We start from the raw sequence: 14521 nt of genomic DNA on the forward strand, positions 1-14521 counted from the left end.
AACTTTTCTCACAAAAAGAAAATTGAACAGCTTTACTAATCTACCTGATCGCACTAAATCTTTCCTACTCCACTGTTTCAAAATATTATGTGATCACATTGAGTATCTGAGAAAATGGTATCAAGTTTTCTTGTGTTTTATATCAGAATTCATCAGGAGGATCAAGAAGAACACAGTAGAAAATTTAAGTTAATTTGAAACAAAGGCACAAGACGTCTTATTGATGAAGATAGAGTTAAAGAGAAAATCTGTTCCCGCAAGTTGGAGAAATGCAGAAGGATTTTATGATAAAGGTGGCAACAATTATAACTAACAAAACCTTCGGTGACTGCAGAATTTATTATAATAGGCGTGACACGGTGGCTCAGTCTTAGCACTGCTGCCTCATAGTGCCAGGGACCCGCCAATTCCTGTCTCGGGCAACTGTCTGTGTGGAGTCTGCACATTCTCCCCGAGTCTGCGTGGGTTTCCTCCGGGTTCTCCGGTTTCCTCCCACAGTCCAAAGATGTGCAGGTTAGGTAAATTGGCCATGCCTGTAGTGTTCGGTACATTAGTTAGGAATGAATGTAGGGGAATGGGTCCAGGTGGGTTGTTCTTCGGAGGGTTGGTGTGGACTTGTTGGGCCGAAGGGCCTGTTTCCACACTGTAGGGAATCTAATGTAATCTAGTCAGGATATTATAAAATATAATTTTAACATATTGTGGTACTGGATTAGAAATTCTGGGAAACACTACTCATTCTCTCTGTTGCTGTTAATATGGCTGTCATTGGGGAAGGAGAAAGAATTAGCACCAAGTGATCAACTGCTTTTTTAAAAAAAAGCCAGCGAACATGTGGAAAAGAGCAGATAGTTTGAGGAGAGTGCATCAGTCCATAATCGTTCGTTTGTTTTTCTATTACAAAAGAATAGTTAATACAATCCCACTTTACCCCATTCCCTCCATTACAGCTGAGGACTGACTCACTATTGTCTGATATGCTCTCTCTCTGAAATCAGTGAAACCAGTGAATAATGTGCAGAGGGTCAGGGACCGTTCGTTATCGTATGCTGCATCGACTGACTACTTATTGCACTGGGGATTAATTCAGCCTTTCTTAATGCATTTAAAGGAAATGTGAAACCAATGTGAAGTCAAACACGATCAGGGACGCTCACGTCGCCATTCTACATGTATCGGACATTTATTAAGGGCTGAGAACACTCAGGCAATGAACGTGCAATAAGAAATAATGTCCTTACAGACACTGTCACAATTGTATTTTATGATTTTTTTTTGCTGCTCCTGCAGCCAGTGACAGTAGAGTATCTAATAGCAAGGAGATCATGATTGACCGATGCCAGATTGAAAGTCCAGGGCTCTCCACATTAAAAGGAAAATAAATTAATCTGACAGCGAGTGTAATTGTCAATCTGTACCTTTCAGACTCTGCTGTGTGAATACATTAAACATAGTTATCGATCTGTTCTTGGAAGTTTCTGCCTGGTGAATGTGTTGTGTAATTGTCAATCTCTCCCTGCTATGTGAATGTGTGCGCTGAGATTTCATCTGTTGCTATCAGTTTCTGCTTTGTAAATGTGGGAATTTAGTTGTCAATCTTTCCCTGTCAGACTCTGTAATGTCAATGTTTGAGTGTATTTATTCATCCTTTCCTATTAGTTTGTGTGACTGCAGTGATCAGCCTGTACCTCTTCGATTCTACTCCATGAATATTTGATTGCATCTGATTTATTGTTATTACATGTACCGAGATAAAATGAAAAGTATTGTTTTGTGTGCTTTACAGGCAGATCATATCATACAAAGTCCATCAGGGTAACAGAACAGAATTTGGAATACAGTGTAAAAGCTGCAGAGCCATTGCAGAGAGAGTGAGATTAACATTAAAATTTGGGAGGTCTAATCAAAATTCTGATAACAGCGGAGAACCTTTTCTTCAATCTGTTGGAAAGTGTATTCAAAAATCTATATTTTCTACCTGACAGACCAGGTGGAGGAGAGTATTACCAGGGTCGGATGGGTCTTTGATGTTTTTGGTTGGTTTCTGAGATGGGGAAGTGTAAATGGAGCCTTTGGAGGGAAGGCTGGTTTCAGTGATAGACTGGGCTGTATTCACAACTCTCTGTAGTTTCTTGTGGTCTGGGGCAGAACAGTAGCCATACCACGCTGTGGCACATCCAGATAGGATGCTTACTATGGTGCGTCCATAAAAATTTGCAAGAGTCTTTATGGACATGCTGGATTTACTTAGCCTCCTGAGGAAACTGCATGGTGAATGTGTTTGGGTAATTGTCAATATAAGGGGAGAAAGTGAGGTCTGCAGATGCTGGAGATCAGAGCTGGAAATGTGTTGCTGGAAAAGCGCAGCAGGTCAAGCAGCATCCAGGGAACAGGAGAATCGACGTTTCGGGCATAAGCCTGAAGAAGGGCTTATGCCCGAAACGTCGATTCTCCTGTTCCCTGGATGCTGCCTGACCTACTGCGCTTTTCCAGCAACACATTTCCAGCTAATTGTCAATATAAGCCTGCCAGTTTCTGCTCTGTGAATGTGAGAATTTAGTTTTTAACAGTCACTGTCAGTTTTTGCTTTGTGAATGTTTAGTTAAGAATCCTTCCCTGTCAGGCTCTGTAATGTGAATGTGAGTATATTCGTCACTGTTTGCCTGACAGATATTCTTTTGTGAATACGTGATTGTGATTCATTCTGTGATAGTAGTTTTTAGGGTGTTGTAATTGGGCTTTATGACAAAGTCACAGAATTGGTACAGCCATTCAGCCCATTGTGTCCAGACTGGGACATTCTGTTCTTCACCTGTTCTCCATACTAGTTTCCATTAACTGTTGGGATTCTGAACTTTATCCACTCTCTGCCAGTATCCTTATGTAAATGCTAATTTGAGATTATTTCTGCAGTTATGTATCTTTGAATAACTATGGAGCCAGTTTTGTTCTATATGCAACAGCATCAGGTAGAGTATGTGTATCTCATTCTCTTTCCATGTTCAGTTGTGTTTTCTTTTGGTCTAAGTGTTGGATAAACTCAATCAATATTCACTAATCCTTTCTGATTGAGGGAGTAATGTTGGTTAAATGTTTATCTTGGCCTGAATCTGAATTTTATTGCATTCAGACTCCTTTTTTTTAATGTTTTGTGCATGCAGTCGTCTTTTCAGTTGCTGCTGGACACTGTAAGATGTAACATTTAATACTAACTGAAGTGACTAATAATATGGTGAGTCAATTTATAACTGTCTATAAAGACCCATCTTTGTCTGGTTATAATTCCATGTCCCTCATAATTTTATAAACCTCTATAAGGTCACCCCTCAGCCTTTGACGCTCCAGGGAAAATCAGCCTATTCAACCTCTCCATATAGTCCAAATCCTCCAACCCTGCCAACATCCTTGTACAAGTTTGCTGAACCCTTTCCAAGTTCACAACATCCTTCCAATAGGAAGGAGACCAAAACTGTATGCAGTATTCCAAAAGTGGTCTAACCAATGTCCTGTACAGCTGCAATATGACCTCCCAACTCTGCAGTATTCAATACTCTATGACCAATAAATAAAAGTATACCAAACACCTCCTTCAGTATCCTATCCACCTGCGACTCCACTTTCAAGGAGCAATGAACCTGCACTCCAATGTCTCTTTGTTCAGCAACTCTCCCTAGGACCTTACCATTAAGCGTACAAGTCCTGCTAAGTCTTCTCAAAATGAAGCACCTCGCATTTATCTAAATTCAACTCCATCTGCCACTTCTTCCATTCGGCCCTTGAAGACACTCCACATTTCTATTGTGCCCATCGCCTGCAGTTTCCTTCCCCATCCTATTCATCCTTAGTCTTGTGTAACCGTATCATAATTGCTTTATCCCCAACTGTAGATTTTGCCGTCCGGTGTATACCTATCCCTTTCCAGCAGTAAAGTAAACATAATTGTTTTGTGATCACGATCACCAAAGTGGTCACCTACCTCCAAATCTAACACTTGGACAGGATCATTACCCAGTACCAAATCCAATGTGGCCTCACCCCTTGTTGACCTGTCTACATACTGTGGCAGAAAACCCTCCTGCACACAATGGACAAAAACTGACCCATCTAAAGTACTTGAACTATAGTATTCCCAGTCAATATTTGGGAAGTTGAAGTCCCCCATAACAACTACCCTGTCACTCTCATTCCTGTCGAGACTCATCTTTGCTATCCTTTTCCTCTAAATCTCTGAAGCTATTCAGAGGCCTATAGAAAACTGTCTCCTTTCCTATTTCTAATCTCAGCCTATACTACCTCAGTTGATGAGTCCTCAACCTTTCTGCAGCTGTAATACTGCACCTCTTTATTACCATTGTCTCTGTTCTTCCCAAAACATCTAAATGGTGGAACCTGCAACAACCATTCGTGTCTCTGCTCCACCCAGGTCTCTGAAATGGCCAGAACATCAAAATCCCAGGTACCAGCCTATGCTGCAAGTTCACCTACCTTATTCAGGATGCTCATTGTATTGAATTAGACACACTTCAAACCAACTACTTTCTGACTGGAACGCTCTTCTGACCCAGAAACCTTAGTTTGGACCTACCTAATCGCAACCTTATCTATATGCGAACTATAACCAAGGATCCTGAAAACACGACGAACCTGGCACCTGGGAAGCAACACACCAACTGTAAGTCTCTCTCATTTCCACAGAACCTTCTGTCTGTCCCCCTAACTATGGACTCCCCGATAACTAATGCTCTGCTTCTCTTCCCCCTTCCCTTCTGAGCAACATGGACATACTCTATGCCAGAGACCTGTGCCCCATTGCTTATCCTTGGTAAGTCGTTTGTTACCTCTCCCCCCTTTTCCGCCTCCCCCCACCAGCCCAACAGTATGTCAGTTCTAAAGAGACATCCCTTCACTCTGAAGCTGTGCTTTTGGGTCCTCATCTCTCCTACTCATAGAAACATCTTCTCCATGTCCACTCTATCCAGGCCTCTCAATATTCTGTAACTTGCAATCAGTTTCTCCCTCACCCTTCTAATTAAGAACCAGAGTCCTCAATGTCTCATCATATGACAAGTTCTTCATCCCTGGGATCTTTCTTGTAAACGCCCTCTGGACCCCTTCCAAGTTCAGCACATCCTTTCTGAGATAGGGGGCCCAAAACAGCTTACAATGTTCCAAATATGGTCTGACAAGTGCTTTATATTTGGAATGAGCTGCCAGAGGAAGTGGTGGAAGTGGTACAAAAACAACCTCTAAAAGAGATTTGAAAAGATACATGGATAGGAAAGGTTTCAACTGATTTGGGCCAAACGTAAACAAATGGGACTAGTTTCGTGAGTGAGACCTGGTCAGCATGGACACGCTGGGCCGACAGGCCTATTTCCATGCTGTGTGACCTTATGATTGGGAAAATGGTATTAGAGAATAGAGAGTTGGCTACTTTTGACTAACATGGATTCGGTCAGCTGAAGGTCCCGTTTCTTAGATTAGATTAGATTACTTACAGTGTGGAAACAGGCCCTTCGGCCCAACAAGTCCACACCGACCCGCCGAAGCGTAACCCACCCATACCCCTACATTTACCCCTTTACCTAACACTACGGGCAATTTAGCATGGCCAATTCACCTGACTTGCACATCTTTGGACTGTGGGAGGAAACCGGAGCCCCCGGAGGAAACCCACGCAGACACGGGGAGAACGTGCAAACTCCACACAGTCAGTCGCCTGAGTCGGGAATTGAACCCGGGTCTCTGGCGCTGCGAGGCAGCAGTGCTAACCACTGTGCCACCGTGCTGCCCACTGTGCTGGAGATCTGAGTTTACAATTCCTTGTTAAACAATCCATCAGAAAAAGGTCAAAGCTGAGACAATACGAGCTGAAGGAGGCTGAAGTTAATACCAAAGATGTTCATACTAGGGTGGGGTTGGCCACAGTGATGGTAACCCCCCAGGATATTTATAGTGGGGTGGGAGTGGGAACAGTGAGTAACCCTTAGGATGTTGTTAGTGCAGTGGGATGGGGACAGTGACGATAACCCCCAGTATGTTGATAGTAGTCTGGGGTGCAGACAGTAACAGTAACCCCCAAGGATGTTGTTAGTGCAGCGGGGTGGGGACAGTGATGGTAACACCATTGAACATCAAGAGGCAATGGTTGGATGATGTACCATTTGGCCATCCATAGTTTACACAAATCTTTCAAAGTGTAGATTGTACAACACAGGAAGACTTTGCAATGATGTGAAATCTCGCTTGTTTTATGTCTCCCTTCCATCAATTATCATCATGTCATCGATGATAACATCCATGAAAAACAGAGACAATTTCAACATCCAATCTTTTATTTCCTCTTTGTCTTATTTTGTTCCAGTTCCTGTTGCTGGGGATTTCCTCACCCCCAGAGCCACTATAACGGAGATTCTGATTGGGAGTTGTCTCATTCCAGAGTGTGTAATGAGCGGAGGTACTGGACCCTACTTTCAACAGAAAGCCTTAAACAATGCCAGCGGGAATTACAACTCTAGCTCAGACAGGACAGAGCTGGCCACTGAATTTTTCCAGTCCCAGCACCAAGGCCAATACCAGTCTGTTGTGATCAACAGGGGTCCCAGTGCAACAATACTTAATGTGACCAGTAATTCCGACCACACAGTGCCAGGTAATCCATTCTTCATCCGTGATCAGTACTCGTTCTTCACTGGGGACCGGCTGAAAACTTGACATAAACACTCTTTAAAAACTTGCTTCAGAAACTCAGCAGGTCTGCAGCATCTGTGGAGAGAGAGAGAGAGAGAGAGTTAATGTTACAGGTTATAAACCCAAAGTGCTGGAAAAATCCAGAATGTATGGCGGCAGCTATGCGATTTGGAGGGGGTGGGGGGAGCGATGAGGAGAGTAACATCCTTTCTCAGATAAGGGAGGCCTTCATAGCGAGAGGATTCAAGTCCAGGAGCAGGGCTGGCTGGCTACCTTGGAGAACTGTGTGCGTATTTTGGGATCTCATGAGGTTGTACAGCAGATTTCCATGTGTGATTCCTGGGATGGCAGGACTGACAGATGGAGAGAGACTGGATTGGTTAGGATGATATTCACTAGAGTTTGGAAGAATTAATGGGAAATCCCATAGAAACCTCTCAATTTGAACAAGGACGAGACAGAGTGAACACAGGAAGGGTGTTCCCAGTGACCAGGTAGAGAGTCCAGAACCGAGGGGGTCACAGTCTAATGGAAACTGAGCAAGACTGAGATGGGGAGAAATGTCTTCATGCAGAGAGTGGAGAGCCTGTGGAATTTTCTGCCACAGAAAGCAGTCAGGGCCAGAATACTGCATGTTATTCAGGAAGGAGTTGATAGAGTTCTTAGGGGCTAAAGGGATAGCGCAGGGAGATACAGGATCAAATTGGGTGATCAGCCATGATCTCATTGAATGGGCGGAGCAGGCTGGAGGGGCCAAAAGGCCTCTTCACGATCATATTTTCGATGTTTTTCTGTGAATGGCCCAATTGCTGCTGACAGGTGGAGGACAAAGGGAAGTTTTGCCTCGATATATGTAGGCTGTGAAAATGAGGGACAGTAATTTCTATTCGACAATTTCGAGAGATATGAGTGCAGAGTGATCTTTTGAGTTTAGCATTGAATAGTCTGGGTTGGATTGTTGGGATGTTGTTAATGAAGACAGGCTGCTCAGAAACAGTGATGTCACTGCAATGGTGAGGAAATGGAGTGAATTTCACAGATACAGGGGTTTCCCTCCAAATGGATGGGTGTTGGCAGGGGATAAGGGCAACAGGAAACACTGGGGTTGGTGTTTGCTGAAGCAATGATGTTGTTGACAGGAAATCCCTCTCTGAATCCAGCACAGGAACACAGTGCTGAGATGGCAGAACTCATTGTCCCACTGTTTTGTGATCCTTTCTCTTGTCACATTGCTTCCCATTAAACTCTGGACCAGGAAACAAGGTGGGTGAGACACTCTGGCAGGTAATGCTAGTGATTGTTCTCCAGTTGGGACTGAACGTGGGTTTCAAATTAATGTTGCTCACATAGAGCGTATGAGGGTGTGTGTCTGAGAGAGTTTGGGTGCGAGTGTGTTTGAATGAGTGTATGAAGGTGTGCATGTGTGTGTCAGAGAAATACAGACATTCTATTGACACACACACACACACACTTTCATGTGCACGCACATAGACACTCACTCACTTCTGCAATGCACCTTGTCGACAACACTTGAGAAGCCAAACACCATCCAGAGACAACACAGCCCATGCTTGATTGGCACCACATCCACTCTCTCCACCATCCGTGTTCAGTAGCAGTGTGTACCATCTGTGAGATGCACTGCAGAAGTTCCTCAGACAGCATCTTCTAAACCCATAATCACTTCCATCTAGAAGGGCAAGGACAGCAGGTACATGAGAATACCACCTCCTGCAAGTTTCCCCCTGAGCACTCACCATCCAACTTGGAAATATATCAGCTGTTCGTTTATAGTGTTGCTGGGTCAAAATCCTGGAATTCCCTCTCTAATGGTATTGTGGGTCTACCAACAGCACAGGGACTGCAGTGGTTCAAGAAGGCAGCTCACTATCTCATTCCCAAGGGGTCAACTTGGGATGGATAATAAATTCACGGCCCAGCCAGTGATTTCCACAACCCATCAGTGAACTTAAAAAAAAACACGGTGTGGAACGTGCTTTGTGAGGATGAGGACAGGCTGAACAAGTGGCAGATGAAATTACTTTTTATGTCTCCTCAAGTAATGTGTTGTGTTCAGAAGAATGGTCAGCACAGTTATAAACTAAAGATGACAATTGGAATAATTGTTGCTTGCGCATCAGTCAAGGAATCCAGATTCATTTGCTAGCAGGTGAAGCTGAATATTTACAGTAAAACATGTTCTTTCTCCCTTATTTTCTCCAGCTGATTCTTCCAGCAGTTCCCGGTGGCACAGGTAAGTTAGTGAGGTGGTTAACAACTTGTAACAGCATTCAAACACTGTCCGAATGGGCTGAAAAATCACTCTGGGGTGCAAAGCCAACATTTTTACATTTGTGAGACAAATTGGAGCAAATGGATCATGGTGTCTGACTCATTTGCAAATCTAAAGCATAACAGTTCAAATCGAGGACACTCTCTCAATTTCCGTTAGACACTGAACTGAGCGTTGGTCAGTCCCATCAGTGGTGAGGTTATCCATTGCAGTTGGAAGAATTGAAAAAGGCAAGTTATCATCTGAACAGGAGAGAAAGTCCAAAATGTCAGTGCAAAGGGAACAGGATGTCCGTGTGGATGAATCTCAAAGTAGTGTACAGGCTACAGCAGGTCACAAGGAAGGCATTTAATGTGAAAGGAATGGAGTATGGAAGTAGATAATTGTTACTGCAACTGTACAAGCGATTGGGGTTTCCCGGAGTACTGTGAATAGTTTTGGTCCCCTTCCTTGAGGAGGGATGTAGTTGAATCCCTCCAGGAGTTCAAAGGAGATCACTGAATTGATCGCCAAGATGAAAAGGTAAGTCTTATGAAAACAGACTGGTACAATTTTGTATAGAGAGGAGAACTGACTGAGGGCTATAAGATGCTAAAGGGGGTATTGACAATGGAGATGAAGAGAGGATGTTTGCTCTTGTGGGAGAATCTTGAACGAGAGGTTATCGGTTCAGGATCAGGGTGTGGGAAGATTGAAAACAGAGATATTGAGGAATGAAATCTCTGAAGTGAGGAAGGGGTTGTAAATCTGTGGGATCACTCCCCCCACCCTCCAGGACACTGCATAAGTTGGAGGAGGAGACAGACAGACTGTTAATCAGTGATGGGTCAAAGTGGGGTTGAGGCTGAGTGTTTGCAGGAAAGTGGGGTTGAGGCTGAGATGGGATTGAGGCTGAGATGCGATCAGCTGCGATCATATGGAATAGCGGAGTAGGTTCCTGATAGGCCAAATGGACTCAACCTGATCCTACACTGTACGTTCTTGTGGAGTTATATTGTTCGTTAGTAGCAAAACAACTAGGATGGAGAAAATGAGGTTTGATTTAACAAAATAGGTTTTAGATTAGATTAGATTAATTACAATGTGGAAACAGGCCCTTTGGCCCAATAAGTCCACACCGCCCCACCGAAGCGCAACCCACCCATTCCTCTACATTTACCCCTTACCTAATACTACGGGCAATTTAGCATGGCCAATTCACCTGACCTGCATATCTTTGGACTGTGGGAGGAAACCGGAGCATCCGGAGGAAACCCACGCAGACACGGGGAGAATGTGCAAACTCCACACAGTCAGTCGCCTGAGGCAGGAATTGAACCCGGGTCTCTGGCGCTGTGAGGCAGCAGTGCTAACCACTGTGCCACTGTGCCACTCTTGGCTTAGTGACCTTTAATTCATGAACATCCTAAAATAAAGACAAAATTGATTCAACACAAATTTGGGGAATGACATTGGTTCAAAGAAATGGAAAACAATAGATTTGGGGGGGGGGGGTAAAAAAACTAAAGCAGGTGTAGGAGCAGAGGGAGTCTGGGGGTATATGTCCACAGATCAGTGAAGGTAGCATAACAAGGGGAGAGCAGTTAATAAAACACACAGCATCCTCGGCTTTATTAATAGGGGCATAGAGACTGAGAACAAGGAGGTGATGTTGAAGGTGTACAAGACACTGGTGGACCTCAGCTGGAGAGTGAGAGTGAGACAGAGATTTAAACCCACGCTGTCAATCTTACTCCACATTTCAGCCAATTGAGCTAACCCAACACAAAGCAGAGGGCAGAAAAGAAATTAATTCCGGTGACAGCACAAGCATTGAATGGAGAATATTAGATCGCATTGGAGATAAACCTTTGATCTGTTGGATATTTCTTTGTAAGTGTATAACACCTTACCGACGCAGGCAACAGAAGCTGAATTTAGAAATACATTTAACAAAGGGAGTTGGCCTTCTCTTACCCAGGCTGATATTGTTCTGTTCTGGATACCTTATTTAAGGAAGGCTGTTCAAACCTGACAGTGTGAAGGAGATGGTATCCTTTTCATACAACAATGAGGGATTTCAGATGAAGTGATGACCTTATTGAGGCGTTGAAAATTTGAACAAATTCTGACGGGAGAACAAGTTATTGTTTCCCATTCATTTGTTTATTAGAAACTGGCTGGCTAGAATTTCAAGATTGTCAGTGAGAGAGTGAGATGGGGAGAAACTTATTGGGTTGTTGGGTTTGGAATGTGCTGCTTGGGAGGTGGATTCCATAGGAGGTTCGAATAGAGAGCTGGATATAAATTTGATGTTGGAGGGCTACAGAGATAGGGCTGGAAAGTGGGACTAGCTGGGTAGCTCTTTCAGGAGCTGGTACAGATATGAATGGCCTCCTTCCCTACAGTAAAATACTATGATTCTATGAACATATAAGTTCTGAACCAGATTCTGGACAATTCCAGGAGGTCATTCCTTGGGACCTTGGCTCAGTGACCTTGTTGCCAGGGATTTTTACATGCAAACAGAAGGACTCGGTTGGGTAATGGTCTGGAAATATTTCATTCCAAGGGAGGTGATGGGAAATCGACAGACCTGCAAGAAATTTTGAATATGCAGGAATCTGGTCAAGTCTATTGAATGGTGAGTGTGAATCTGTGAGCTGCTGATCTTACATCATCATGTATTGGTCAGTGTTCATGCTGGTATTCGTCTGATTGGGAAGATCAACAAAAACAAATCTCTGGAAGTGTTGGAAGGAAGTTTGGGTTGTTTCCTGAACAACAGAGATGGTTGATGGTGGAGGGGTCATGATAGAGGTCTGTAAGATTGGTAGTGTTGTACAGCAGAAAGACCTACGGGTTCAGGTATATAATTCTTTGGGGTTTGTGTCACAGGTAGACAGGGTGTTTGAGAAGGTGTTTAGAACACTTGCCTTCATTGCTCAGACCATTGAGCGTTGGGGTTCGGACACCATGTTGTGGTTGTACACGACACTGGTGAAGCCTGTTCTGGTGTATTGTGTCCAGTTCTGGTTGCCCTGTTATGGGAAGGACATTATTAAGTTGGAGAGAGTTCAGAAAAGATATATCAGTATGTTGTTGGGAATGGAGTGTTTGAGTTATGAGGAGAGGCTGGATGGGCTGGGACTATTATCACTGGAGTGCAGACGTTTGAGGGGTATAGAGGTTTATGATGGGCATAGATCAGGTGAATGGTAGGTGTCTTTTCCCAAGGGGGGGGGGGGGGGAGCGTCAAGACCAGGGGACATAGTTTTCAGGTGAGAGGAGAAACATTTTTAAAAATGACATGATGGGTAACTTTTTTTATAGCTAGCGGTACACGTGTGGATTTAACTCCCAGATGAAGTGGCGGATAAAAGGACAGTTATAATGTTTAAAAGACATTTAGATAAGTACAAGAATAGGAAAGATTTAGAGAGATATGGGCCAAGTGTAAACAAGTGCGACTAGTTTAGGTTGAGATTATGGTCGGGATGGACTAGTTGAACTGAAGGGTCTGTTTCCTTGCTGTATGACTCTATGATGCTATTATGAGGACAGGGGGCAGGAAACAGCTGTTTCCCTTAATCGAAGGGTCAGTAACAAGGGGGGACATCATTTTAAAGTGAACGGTAAGAGGTTTGGAGAGGGATTTGAAGATTGTTTCACCCAGACGATGGTGGGGATCTGGAACATGTGAAAATAAAATATTTGGACTTTCAGTTTCTATTTGAAATCACTAATTGCTCTGATGTGTGGAAATGCTATTTTGTAACTGCAGGGGATTCCATGATTTATTAATGTGGAATATTCATATAAAGGAGCAGGATGAAGCCATTCAGCCCCTTGATCCTGTTCCACCATTCAATGGCAGATCTGTGTCCTGACTCCATTGACCTGTCTGTGCCCCATCCCCTTTAATAACTTTGTTGAACAAAAGAAAATTCTCTCTCAGATTTAAAACTAACAACTGATCCAGCAATGCCTGCTGTTTATGGAAGAGAGTTCCAAACCTTTCCCAGCCTTTGTGCGTAGTAGTACTTCCTAACATCTCTCTTGAACAGTCTGGCCCTAATTCTCCAGCAATGCTCTCCCTAGTTCAAGGATCCCCAACCAGTGGAAACACTTTCAATTTCTATACCCTGTCTTCTCCTGTTAATATCTTTGATCAGATCATCCCTAAACCCTGTAAATTCTGGACAGAACAGGCTTACTTTTTGTAATCTCTCCTCCTAACCCCTGAAGCCCAGGTATCAATCTTGTAAACTCACGCTGTACTCCCAGGCCAATCTATCCTTCCTCAGGTGTGGTGCCCAGATCTGCTCCAAGTGGGGTCCAACCAGGGTTTTGTATAACTGCAGCATCCCTTCTGCATCCCTGTACTCCAGTCCTCTCAATATAAAGGCCATTAGCTTTCTTCAGGCAATGAATGTCAGAAATGAAAAGAAATACAGAAATTGTTGGAGAAACTCAGCAGGGATAGATATTATTTGCCACCTGGGGACTGTCTGACTGCTGTTGAAGACAATTTTCCATCTTTTCTTTTGACTCTTTAGTTTTGAGCTGTGCTGGAGCCATGTACTCTTCAGTGAAGAACATAGGGATACAGCATGGCAACTAATCATTTTATTTACAAACCTCGAGATCCACGAAAAAGGGACATACTTTGAGAATTATTACTCAACGGCAGAAAATCAAAGGCTTTCAGTATATGTGAGGGAGGCTGTGTGTGATGGGTGTGACTCATACTGGAGTTTGTAGGGTAGACCCTGGGATCCATCTGAAGAAGATAGAACAATATTGATTCTTCATGATTTTATTCCTTTATTCCTTAGAGGGATACATACGGTCAGAGTCTTCCCTGATTGAGCCATTCCAAGTATCTCAGTCTCAAGTCAGGAGTGTGATGGAATGCTCCCCACTTGCCTGGATGGTTGCAGCTCCAACAATATTTGAAAAGCTCAACATCCAGGGAAAAAGCAGTCCCCACTTAATTGGAACCACATCCACTCCCTCTACTACCAATGCTCACTAGCAGCAATACCAAGACATATTGCGAAAATACACCAGAGATCCTCAGGCAACACCTTCAAAACCCATGACCACTTCCTTGTGGAAGGACAAGTGCAGCAGATACGTGGGAACACCCACCCTCTACAAGTTTCCCTTTGGGCCATGCAGTGTTCTGACTTTGAAATATAACACTATTCCTTCAGTGTCATTGGGTTAAAATCGTGGAATTCCCTCCCTCAGGGCAATGCATTTCTATCCACAGCACATGGACTGCAGCAGTTCAAGAAAGCAGCTTATCCCTATCTTCTCACGTAGGCCACCGGGAATGAGTTGGGCAATAAACGCAGGGTCCAGTGGGTGTTACCCATGTGTCATGAGTGATTAATAATAAAAAAATTGTAAATTACCCCAGGGCCTTCACCTTCCCTCTGTGAGCTTGTTCTGGAAGGGTAGGTGCAAACTTTGTAGTGAATGTTGATGCAAAATAAATATTCGATGTTATTGAATCACCTGGTTCGTGAACTGCTTTGAAAATGTTCCTAT

At 43.6% G+C, this 14521-nt stretch overlaps 2 protein-coding genes across 3 annotated transcripts in view; both read right to left on the reverse strand.

The window, feature by feature from the left end:
* LOC122547789 (histone H2B 1/2-like) overlaps positions 1–14521 on the reverse strand; it is a 116331-nt gene that overhangs the window by 32003 nt on the left and 69807 nt on the right. The gene's annotated exons all lie outside the window — the stretch shown is intronic.
* LOC148135471 (histone H2B 1/2-like) overlaps positions 6343–14521 on the reverse strand; it is a 56824-nt gene continuing 48645 nt past the window's right edge. For both annotated transcript variants that reach the window (XR_015755221.1, XR_015755216.1), the window contains one exon: positions 6343–6765. The gene's annotated coding sequence lies outside the window, so the exon portion shown is untranslated. The remainder of the gene's footprint in view (positions 6766–14521) is intronic.

This window comes from Chiloscyllium plagiosum, unplaced genomic scaffold (assembly GCF_037043375.1).
Source record: "Chiloscyllium plagiosum isolate Xiang-an unplaced genomic scaffold, Cpla_swu_hap1 HiC_scaffold_49, whole genome shotgun sequence".
Lineage (NCBI taxonomy): Eukaryota > Metazoa > Chordata > Chondrichthyes > Orectolobiformes > Hemiscylliidae > Chiloscyllium > Chiloscyllium plagiosum.